The sequence below is a fragment of the Grammomys surdaster genome, unplaced genomic scaffold, assembly GCF_004785775.1.
Source record: "Grammomys surdaster isolate TR1022 unplaced genomic scaffold, NIH_TR_1.0 126063, whole genome shotgun sequence".
Classification (NCBI taxonomy): Eukaryota; Metazoa; Chordata; class Mammalia; order Rodentia; family Muridae; genus Grammomys; species Grammomys surdaster.
Window position 1 is genome coordinate 4,778,545 of NW_021620873.1, and position 10,619 is coordinate 4,789,163.

At 44.5% G+C, this 10,619-nt stretch overlaps 1 pseudogene; it reads right to left on the minus strand.

The window, feature by feature from the left end:
- Window positions 1–2,236: 2,236 nt before the first annotated feature.
- On the minus strand, window positions 2,237–2,611 carry LOC114610835 (annotated as a pseudogene).
- Window positions 2,612–10,619: the final 8,008 nt, after the last annotated feature.

Sequence of the window (10,619 nt, forward strand, 5' to 3'; positions counted from 1 at the left end):
ATTTGCAATATGTTTCCCGATTAGCTTAGCATACATTGGAGCCGAGGTGACTGAATGGAGGAAGTCCTCCCCGCCGCACTGTGTCTTACTCTAATCATCTACAGTAATGTGGGGTTTAGAGACTGATTAGCCACTTGGGTTTGTTTGTTTAAGACTTATTTTTTATGGAGCTGGAACAATGGCTCCACAGTTAACAGCACTTAATCCTCTGGCAGAGAATCCAGGTTCAGTCCTCAGACACTGCAGGTGGCTCACAAGTGCCTGTAACTCCAGCTGCTCAAGCACAATTAATAAAACCTAAAAGTTTACAAAGTTATCTTAAATATTTAAAAATCTAAGTGTATGGATGTTTTGCCTGCATCTATGTCTGTGTACCCTATGGGCCTGATGCATGAAGTCCAGAAGAGAGCACTGGACACCCTGGAACTGGAGTTGCAGATAGTTGTGAATTGTCAAGTTGGTGCTGGGAATTAAAGGCAGGTTCTCTGTAAGAGCAGCACGTGCTCTCAACTGCTGAGCCATCTCTCTAGCTCGTTATTTTTACTCTTAATTGCATATGTACATGCATGTGTATGTATACACGTGTATGTATATGTATATACGCATGTGCGTATGTATGCACGTGTGTGGATACGTGGTTGCATGCATGTGCACTCTGTGCTTGTATGCACGTGTGTGCTTGTGTGTGTATTTGTGTGTATGTGTACATATGCATGTGTGTATGGATGTGTATGGTGTATGTGTATGCATGTGTGTATATGTATGCGTGTGTGTGTGTATGTGTGTGTGTGTGTTTTGTACAGGACTATCTCCAAGCCAAGCTGTCACAATCATCAGATCAGTTAGTTCTACTTGCAAAAGATCATTACAACTGGGCTTTACGCCGGGCAGTGATGGCACACGCCTTTAACCCCAGCACTTGGGAGGCAGAGTCAGGTGGATTTCTGAGTTCGAGGCCAGCCTGGTCTACAGAGTGAGTTCCAGGACAGTCAGGGCTACACAGAGAAACCCTGTCTCGAAAAACCAAAAACAAAACAAAACAAACAAACAAACAAAACAAAACAAAAACAAAAACCAACCAAACAAACAAAATAAACAACTGGGCTTTACTGGCTGTTGACTTTCCTTGATGGAAGGAAGGCTGAAGAGGATCATGGGACTCTTAGTTGAGTAACCAGACACTGCTAACAGTTGTGTGCATTCTGCCCTGATTGTGAACGGCCTCAAGGAGGAGATAATGTATACAGGCTGGAAGTACTAGGGGAGAAGAGTCCATTTCTGTGGCCGTGGGTGGGTCATTCACGCTGGGCATAGACTTTCTCGGGTGGCCTTTTGTGGGGTGAGCACTCAAATTCCTGCAAGTAGTGTAAGAAACTGTAAATATTAGTCTTTTCTGTCAAACACTGTAAAACATTGATTCATGACAAAGATTCAAAATCTTTTACACCCTTCCCCCCATTTTGTAAAACATTTATTGTTAGTATTCTGTCTAAACTCTGCCTCCACAGTTACCTGGCAACAGCCAGGTAGGCCTGCCCACTATATAAGGGGCTGCTTGCCCCCTCCTGTCTCTCTTGATCTCCTGCCTCTAGCTTCCCTCTGTCCCCTCATCCCTCCCCCGCCCCTTCACTTCCCCCTCTCTCCACACGGTCATGGCCAGCCTCTACTTTTCTTCTTCCTCTCTCTTCTTCCTCTCTTCCTCCATCTTGTTCTATTTCTTTCCCCCCCCACCTTTGCCCTATCTCCTGAATAACCCCTCCCCCCCTTGGAACCATTTGGTCTGGTGTGGTCTGTCCTAAGCTGTGCGTGGACGTCTAACATTTATGTACTAAAAAACAAAAAACAAAAGAAAAAAACTTCCCTACGTGATAAAGCTTTTATTTAGAAAAAGGTCCTGTAGCAGTCTTGGAAGTTAAGCGGCTGCCTCCACCATCCTTCATAGTCTCTGACCAGTTCTTTTAAAACTAGCCAATCACAAAAGACTGTGAGGTTAGACTCCAGCCAATGGGGAAATGGCAGTCACCACCAACATTAGAGTAAAACTCCAGTGCATTTGCTATCCCATGTGCTTGCCCTTTGTATTTGTGAGTAGGGTGACCTTTGGATCAGAAGCTAAGCTTTGCTCTGTCTGGACACTAATTGGAGCAGTGGTCTCACTCTTGTTGACCCCAAACATATTTCTGATGGCAACCTCTTTTTTTTTTTTTTTTTTTTTTTTTTTTTGACATTCAGCAGGTTAGTTCTCATCCACATTGACCGTCTGTAGATTTTTGAATGTGGTAACAGGCACGTAAGTTACCAACGTGTAGAACTTGTTCGCCGAATTCTCATCTTCATTACGTTTTCTGGACAAACGTACTCAGATGCGATATGGAACATTCCTTATTCCCTTGGCCCAGATGGCTTTATTGAGCCTGGTGTCAATGCGCACATCTAGAGTCCCCATTTCCTTCATGGCAAACTTCCGAATTTCTTTAAGTGCTCGAGGAGCACGCTTCTTGAAGCCCACTCCATGGATGCGCTTGTGAATGTTGATGGTGTATTCTCGGGTCACCACCTCGTTGATGGCAGAACGGCCCTTCTTCTCGACACCCTTCTTTGCGGGAGCCATTCTGCCGGGCCCAAGTTGGAAAGGCGCAACCTCTTAACTACACTCTGGGAGCCCAGTGAACTAACCGGTTCTCCAGGGTGAACTTTGGTGGAATTGTACTTAGTTTGTTGTTGAGACTTTAGAGAAGGGAAGATGCTTATGCCTCTCACAGGACAGGAGTATGAACAAGTGTGTGTGTGTGTGTGTGTGTGTGTGTGTGTGTGTGTGTGTACACTCATGAGCACAGGTGAGTACAGGTGCCTGTGGAGGCCTGAAAAGAGTATCAGCTCCTTTGGCACTGGAGCTACAGCCGGTTGTGAGCCATCTGAGATGAATGCTGGGAATCAAACCCAGGTCCCTGCAGGAGCAGCATGTGTTCTTAACCATTAAGCCAGATCTCTAGTCCTTATGTATATTTTTAAAAATATAATTCCTGGGGCTGAAGAAATGATTCAATGGTCAAGAACACTGACTGTTCATTCAGAGGACCTGAGTTCAGTTCCCAGCACCCACATGACAGCTAAAAGCCAACTGTAACTTCAGGGGATCACATGCCTTCTTCTGATCTCCTTGGGTACCAGGCATAAATGTTGTAATGTCAAATTTGTTTATTCAGGCTTCTGGCAGGAAATAAGTAGCAGGCTCTGGAGGGATGACTGGGGAGAACTTTTAGCAAGGGCAAGAGAAACAGCCAAAGACCAAGAGAGTGACAATGGGAAGCAGGTACCACTCAGAGTCCTGTTAGCATCATTCTGATATCCCAAGAAGGGACCACACACCCCAGTGGACTCCAGTGACACAAACTATCTTGCTTTTTAAAAGCCTGGCATGGTAGCTCACACCTTTAATCCCAGCACTCTAGAGGCAGAGGTAGATAGATCTCTGAGTTCAAGGCCAGCCTGGTATACTGAGTTCCAGAACAACCAGGGCTACACAGGTAAACCTTGTCTCAAAAAACCCCAAACATTTTGTTGTTGTTGTTTTACTTCTGCTGTGAAAAATCAGGCAAGCAAGCATATCCAGGGGGAAGCCCGTAGAGTTTTCACTCCTAACTCTGAGCAGCTCCCAGACTCACAGGCTTATGTAACTGGCTAATAATACCGAATGGAGCAGTTTCTTGGGAGAAATGAAATCTGAGCACATATTTGATTCCAGAAATAGCTGCCTTAGGTGAAATTTCACCAAATGGACCTTCCTTCCTTCTTCCCTCTCTTTCTTTTGAGACATCTGTCTCACTGTGTGGCACTGGCTGGCTTGGAACTCACTCTGTAGACCTTAAAGGCAGGCTGGTTTTGAACTCAGAGGTCTGCCTGCCTCTGTTTCCTAAGTGCTGAAATTAAAGGGCCATTTGACATAATTCATGTCATGGGACACACTCTGACTCATTTTGGGGATGTGTTCTCAAAAATCAGCCTAAGTTTGCTCCTCAGACTCTCAAAATGAGAAACAACAAATTCATATTTTTTCTTATTGACAAAATTTGGCCTTTTTTCTACTCCCAGATTGGGAACCCTGGCTGCCCTAGGGCACATTGGATTATAACTGTATGCTACAATTAAACCTCATTTGTCATCATTTAGGACAGATTCTCTATATCCAGCTGAGGCTGCTTGAATGGAATTGTCCTTCACAGACTTGGATGGTGCTGCTTGGGACAGTGGCACCTTGCTGGAGGAAGTCTGTCATGGAGGCCTCACCCCACTTATTTCCTCTCTGCTGTCCGTGTGTGGTTGAAGACATGATCTCTCGGTGTAGAGGACCTTGTACTCACAGAGCAGCACTGAGAGAGCTGGGAATATCAATCACACAGGGTTTCTCCTCAACGGAGATCAAATCAAACACCTGCGTTCCATCCAGAAAGCTGAGAGCCGGGGTTGGTAACAACCTGGTGACCTTTTTGCTCTCTGAAGGGACAGACCTCACCCAAATTCTCCAGAATGATTATTCCAGACTCTTCCCTCCCTAGACCATTACCCATACTTAATGGAGATGTCACACGTACTTTAAGGCGCTGACCTCTGTGGTATCAGTCAGTGACCACATTCGATTCTAGGCCTTTTAGCCATAGAGCCTACCCTCGTGGTCACATGTACTGTGTAAAGGAGTTTCTATGTAGTCATAAGCTTTATCGTGCACTCGGAATTGGAATGATTATCGGAATTACTGTCACCTAGAGACCCTTATCCTAATTCTATTGTGTTTAAGTATGCCTATAATAAACTGCCTGGTATGAGACTCCCCAAAGTCTGACCCAGGTTGACAAAGCCAATATGCACCAGGCTTCCATTCTCATCTCAATGTGCAGTTTGCTTTGCTGTCATCCTCAGGGACACCGCAATCTCAGCTTCCCGCTCCTGTCACCACACCTGCATGTTGCTATGCTGCCCTGCTCTTATAGACTTGGGGACCTTCCCTCTGAACTTCAAGCCCAAATAAACTCTTTCTCCCCTAAGTCACGTTTAGTCATAGTGTTAAACAGAGCGACATAAAGTATCTACCACACAGGCCTCGCCGCCCCTGCCACACATCAGAGAAAAGGATGCCTCAGATTCACTTACAATAACTTGCTATCTCCCTTAAACTCAGCCCCGGTTGGCGTCTTGTCATCTTTACAACACAAGCCTCTGTTCAAACTCCAGTTTTACCACCAGTCACCTCTTAACAGCTGTTTTGTCTTGCCCTCTTTGAACACGCATTTCCCCTTCCTCTCCATCTGTGGAGCTCGTTCCAGCCATGCCTCCTCCTTACCCAGAAACACTCTCTTTCAAATACCCAGGGATTTGATCAGGGCACTCTGGGAACAACTAAGAACTACCTTCTGGAAAAACATCCTTCTTCCTTATGAAGTGACTAACAGGGATTGTGGTACTTATGTCTGACCGGTCCTAAACACAATCCAATTAGGGTGATTTAGCAAGGATCCCTCCACCTACATTAAAGAATTCCCAGGGTTCACTTTGGCTTATGACCTAACTTCGGAAGACCACTCAGGGAAAGTCCCAAAACAGTGTTTGACCCATACTCGGACTGACAAGTTTCAGCCAGTGACAGCCTGGCCAGCTCTTTTGCTTAGTTCAGAGCCCCACTGGTCACTGACAGAGCATATTATGAGGGAAAGGCCAATTGGGCCGGTAAGACTATCAGAGAAATTGGAAAAGACCATTATCAAACTTACAGGAGACAACACAAGCAGCTTCCAAAAACAAACAAACAAACAAACAAAACCCTACTTTCCTTCAGCCGAGCTGAATCTATGTGCACCTATACTAACCTGGACCCTGAGACTACAGAAAGCCAAGCCACTCTGAGAATACATCTTACAATTCAAGTATCTTCAGAAGCTAGGGCAGAGTAAGATGGCTTACTTGTTCCACAGGACAAAAGCTCCAAAAACTAGTCCAGCGACTGACTCCAGAATCCTTTCCCTGCTTTATGAGACACAGTCCTCGAGGTCTTTACTAGCTGAGAAATTATCAATAGAACAGCTGACGGAGGAGAGAGCCGAAAGACAAACCCCACTTAAGGCCACAGCTACTGCAGCAGTTCCGCCCCAGCAAAAGCCAGAGCTCCATCTAGTGGCCACCTGGTTTAAGTTAAACCAGCTTTGGCCTGAGGATTCTATCTAGTCTGAAATATGTTGACCAGAATATTTTATACTAGAATGCCCAAAGATGCCGAGTTACAAGCCTCCCCAAGAACCATGTCTAACCTGAGAAGTGGGGGATGCTGGAAGCAACAATTTTCTTCTTTTCTTTGTGAATGAGAGCCAAACCTCCATCCAAGGGATTTATTGGTGACCCTGACTTTGTCCTGGACTGGGAGGATCCTAATGAGAAAGGGGCTTTCACCTTTTTGAGAGCTGCCAGAGCTCTGAGGCTCCCATATTCTAAGTCTCTATGGATGTGAACCTCAGCTAATCCTGGATGTGATAGGGAACAAAATTACATTCCTTATAGCATGAGAGGGATTTATTCAGCTCTAAGCCTTCCTCCAATTTGATCTTGTGGTTCCTCTTTTATTGGCTTTGACGTCAAACCTCAATCACCTACATCGTTCTAAACCTTATTTCTTTTCTAGGCAGGGACATCATATCTAAATTTCAGACCAATTTGAAGCTTTTTGAGACTTCAGACAGAAGTCTCATTCCTCAGTAGTCTCCAGGAACAGTCACTACTGAAGCTCTGAGCCAACACATAAAAACTTGAACCACCTTACTGAAAACAGTATGTGAACAGGCTCTGAGTCCCTAGGGAGAGAGAGGCTCAGTCATTCCGTGCTCTCTCCATCCCTGCCAAGGCACTAGGCATAGAAATCCATTCTGCCTGTGTTAGCATTCTAAGCTCCGCCCTACAGTTACCTAGCAACAGCCAGGTAGGCCTGACCCTCTATAAAAGGGGCTGCTTGCCCTCCTCCTTGCTTTCTTGCTCCCTTGCTCTTCCCTCCCCCTTCTTCCCCTCCCCTCCCCCTCTCTCCATGTGCTCATGGACGGCCTCTACTCCTATACTTCTCCCTCTCTTTTTCGTTGCCTTTCTCTGCCTCTACTACCCTTTTAACTCCCCTCCCCATCCCCTTAATAAACTCTATTCTATACTATACCGTCGTGTGGCTGGCCCCTCAGGGGGAAGGATGCCTTAGCATAGATCTGCAGAGGCTCTCCACCCCCCCCCCCCATACCTGAGTACACTTCCGTGGAACATATTCTTTCTCTCTTTATCTTTATATAAACACAATAGTGTGGAACTGCCAGTCTAGCCCAACTTCTTGATAAATATTAAGTGGTCCCCACTCAGCTAAGTCTTTCCTGAGCCACAAAACTGAAATCTAACTATATCATCATTATATTTGTTTCTACAAAATAACATAAATAATGGAAACATGGGTCTATGCAAGAGAATGTTCTGTTGGGCATGTTTGAGTTCTGAAACTAAATCCCAGTATATTTACAAGACAAAAATACTAGTTCAGAGCCAGGCATGGAGATGCACGCCTGTAATCATAGCACCTGGAAGGCTAAGATAGAAGGATTGAGAGTTCCAGACCAGCTTGGACTACAGACAAGACCCTACTTCAAAAACAAACAGCACAGCAATAAAACAGCAAATAAAAATAAAATCCCAAGGCAAAATAAAAACCATTTTAGAGAATTCTGCTTTAGGGATGGTGACCACAAAGTACTCCATAGATGTACTCCCAAAGAGACAAACTTAACAGTGAAAACAAAGAAAGAGACAAAATTACAAGAAATAGCCATTTAAGATCGCTGGGAATGGCCCTAAGATCCTGCAGCAGGCAAAGGAGCATTTATTCAATAAGTCTACAAAACGGGGGTATAGCTCAGGAGTAGAGTATTTGACTGCAATAAGTCTACAAAAACTCACTAAGAACAAAAGTTTACGGCTGAGCTCTGGTCTGTACTTGCTTTTCTCCAGCTCACCTGGGCAGGGGCACCACTCCAGGCTGTGATGGCAAAAAAGGCAGGGCTTCTCTCATTGTCTCCCAAACAAAGGATGCTGTGAGTCACTAGGAGCAGCAGACCCCAGAAAGCGCTATAGACTGTACTCTGGTCCCCAGGTGATAAGCTCCCAACAAGTAAACCTGGCCAAGGAAGGGGTCAAGAGTTCTGCTTTTCTCCAAGTCCCTCTCATGAGAACTGAAAATCATATCTAGAAAGTATTGCCTAATCGGAGGTCATTTAGAAGAAGGAATCTGATACCCTGGAATGGAAGTTATGGATGGTTGTGAGCCACCATGTGTGTGCTAGCACTCACACTCAGATCCTCTGCAAGAGCAGCTCCTGCCCCTAACTGATGACCCGTCTCTCAGCTCTTGGGGAAAGGGGAGATGTCAAACTTTTCTTTCTTTGCGTGACTTTATATAGTTGTCCTGTCAGAATTTATTGAGTGATCTATTCTTTGCCTATTGAAAGGTCTTGAAACATTTGTCAAAAATCAACTGGCTCTAAGTGTGGACAGCTGTTGACATACATTCTATTCCACTGACCTCTACACCTTTCTTTGTATCAATACTGTGCTATCCTGTTTATTGTGGTTTTCTATTAAATTTTAAATCCAGTGTGAACATTCTCTATCTCTCTCTCTCTCTCTCTCTCTCTCTCTCTCTCTCTCTCTCTCTCTTTTGATTTTTCGAGACAGGGTTTCTCTGTGTAGCCCTGGCTGTCCTGGAACTCACTCTGTAGACCAGGCTGGCCTCGAACTCAGAAATCTGCCTGCCTCTGCCTCCCAAGTGCTGGGATTAAAGGCGTGTGCCACCACTGCCCGGCTGAACATTCTCTTTTTTAAACAGTAAAAAATATTTATTTAACTTGTGTGAGTATTTTGTTTACGTATGTGTATGTGTATCTCGTATGTACCTGGTTCCTTAGGAGGCCAGAGGAGGTGGTTGGATTCACTGAAACTGGAGTTACAAAGATCTGTGAGCTGCTGTGGGGTGGGGGGAGGGGGAGGGTTGCTGAGAACAGAATCTGTGCTCTTAACTCTGAGCCATATCTCCAGTCCTAAATCTTTTTAAGATTATTGAAGCTTTTCTTTTTCAGAATTGATCATGGGGAAAAAAAAACCAAACTTGAGATATCTATCCTAACTTTAAGATCAGTTTGTCTATTTTAAAAAAGAAATTAAAGAGATTTTGATGAGGATTATGTGGAATCTAAAGACTTGTTTGGGGAAGATTGCCATCCTAAATAACTCCCATTCATTTAGATCTGTATTTTATTTTTTTAACAGTATCTTATTTGGAGTGTAAGTGTTCTATTTATTTTGTTACATGTTTCCCTATTTCATTCCTCTTGGAAGTATGGTAAATGGAGCTGTTTTATTGATCTAATTTCCTATTATTGGTTGCATTTGTACAGAAATAGATGTGCTTTTGCATATCTCACGTTTTAGAAATTTGCTTAACTCTTATATCCTAGTAGTTGTTGAATGAGTGAAGGAAAGAGGCTCAGTGACTCCTGTTCTTGCCGAGGATCCAGGCTCAGTTTTGAGCCTTCATGGTGGCTCACAAGTGTAAGTAGCTCCATGTCTAGGGGATCCATGCCCTCCTCTAACCTCTGTGGCATCAGGCACTCGCACAGCACGCATGCGTACACGTAGGCAGATCACCCACACCTGTAAAGGTAAGAGGTTTAAAAAGGAGTTGCAGAAAGAATTTCTTAGAGTTTTCTATATGCAAGATGATGACATCTGCACATAGAGTTAGTTTTATTTTTTTGATGAGATGCTTACTATTTTCCCCCTGTGTAACTGTCCTGCCTAAAACGTCTAGTACAAGACAGGATCTTGCTGTACAGTCGAAGCTGTGTTCAAGCTTACTTCCTGTTTACAGTTCCATACCAATTCCCAAATGTAAAGGCACCACATTTGTAACAGAAACAGCACTAAAGCTTAATTCACACACTGAACGTCATACATTAAAGGTGGGAGACTTCAACACCTCACTCTCACCAATGCACAAGTTATCTGAGGCAGAAACTGCCCCGGCCCATGGGGGATTCGACGAGACCCAAGTGGGGGGGGGGAAGAATGAAGGGACAAGAGACACAAAGACAAAGCACCAGCCTAAATGTCTGATCAAGTGCTTCAACTTTATTGTTCAGGCTGCCATTATAAAGACAAGCAGGTGGGAAAGTTATCTAAGGGTCAGGGTCCAGGGCTATCCCACCAACATCTCTAATTTCCTGGTACCTGTAACCTCAATGTTTCCACAAACATTGCTTAGCTCAAGCTGCTTGTCTGGTTACTATTTTCTTACAGGCAGGAGGGTAGTGAGACATTCTTAACTCAGGTTGCTTATTTAACTAATACCCTCTCACAGGCAGGAGGGCCACAAAGTCTTGGCTCCTGGCATCTCCTCCCTTTTAACAATATTTAATTGAGGCTGGCAGGCGAGTGCAGACATTAAGAAACCTCATTGACAGATGAGTGGGCATTAACCAGAGGGGGAAAGTATTGATCTGATTCTCCCAGTATCGTTCTAAATGGTGTTTTTTTGGGGGGAGGAGAGGGTTATT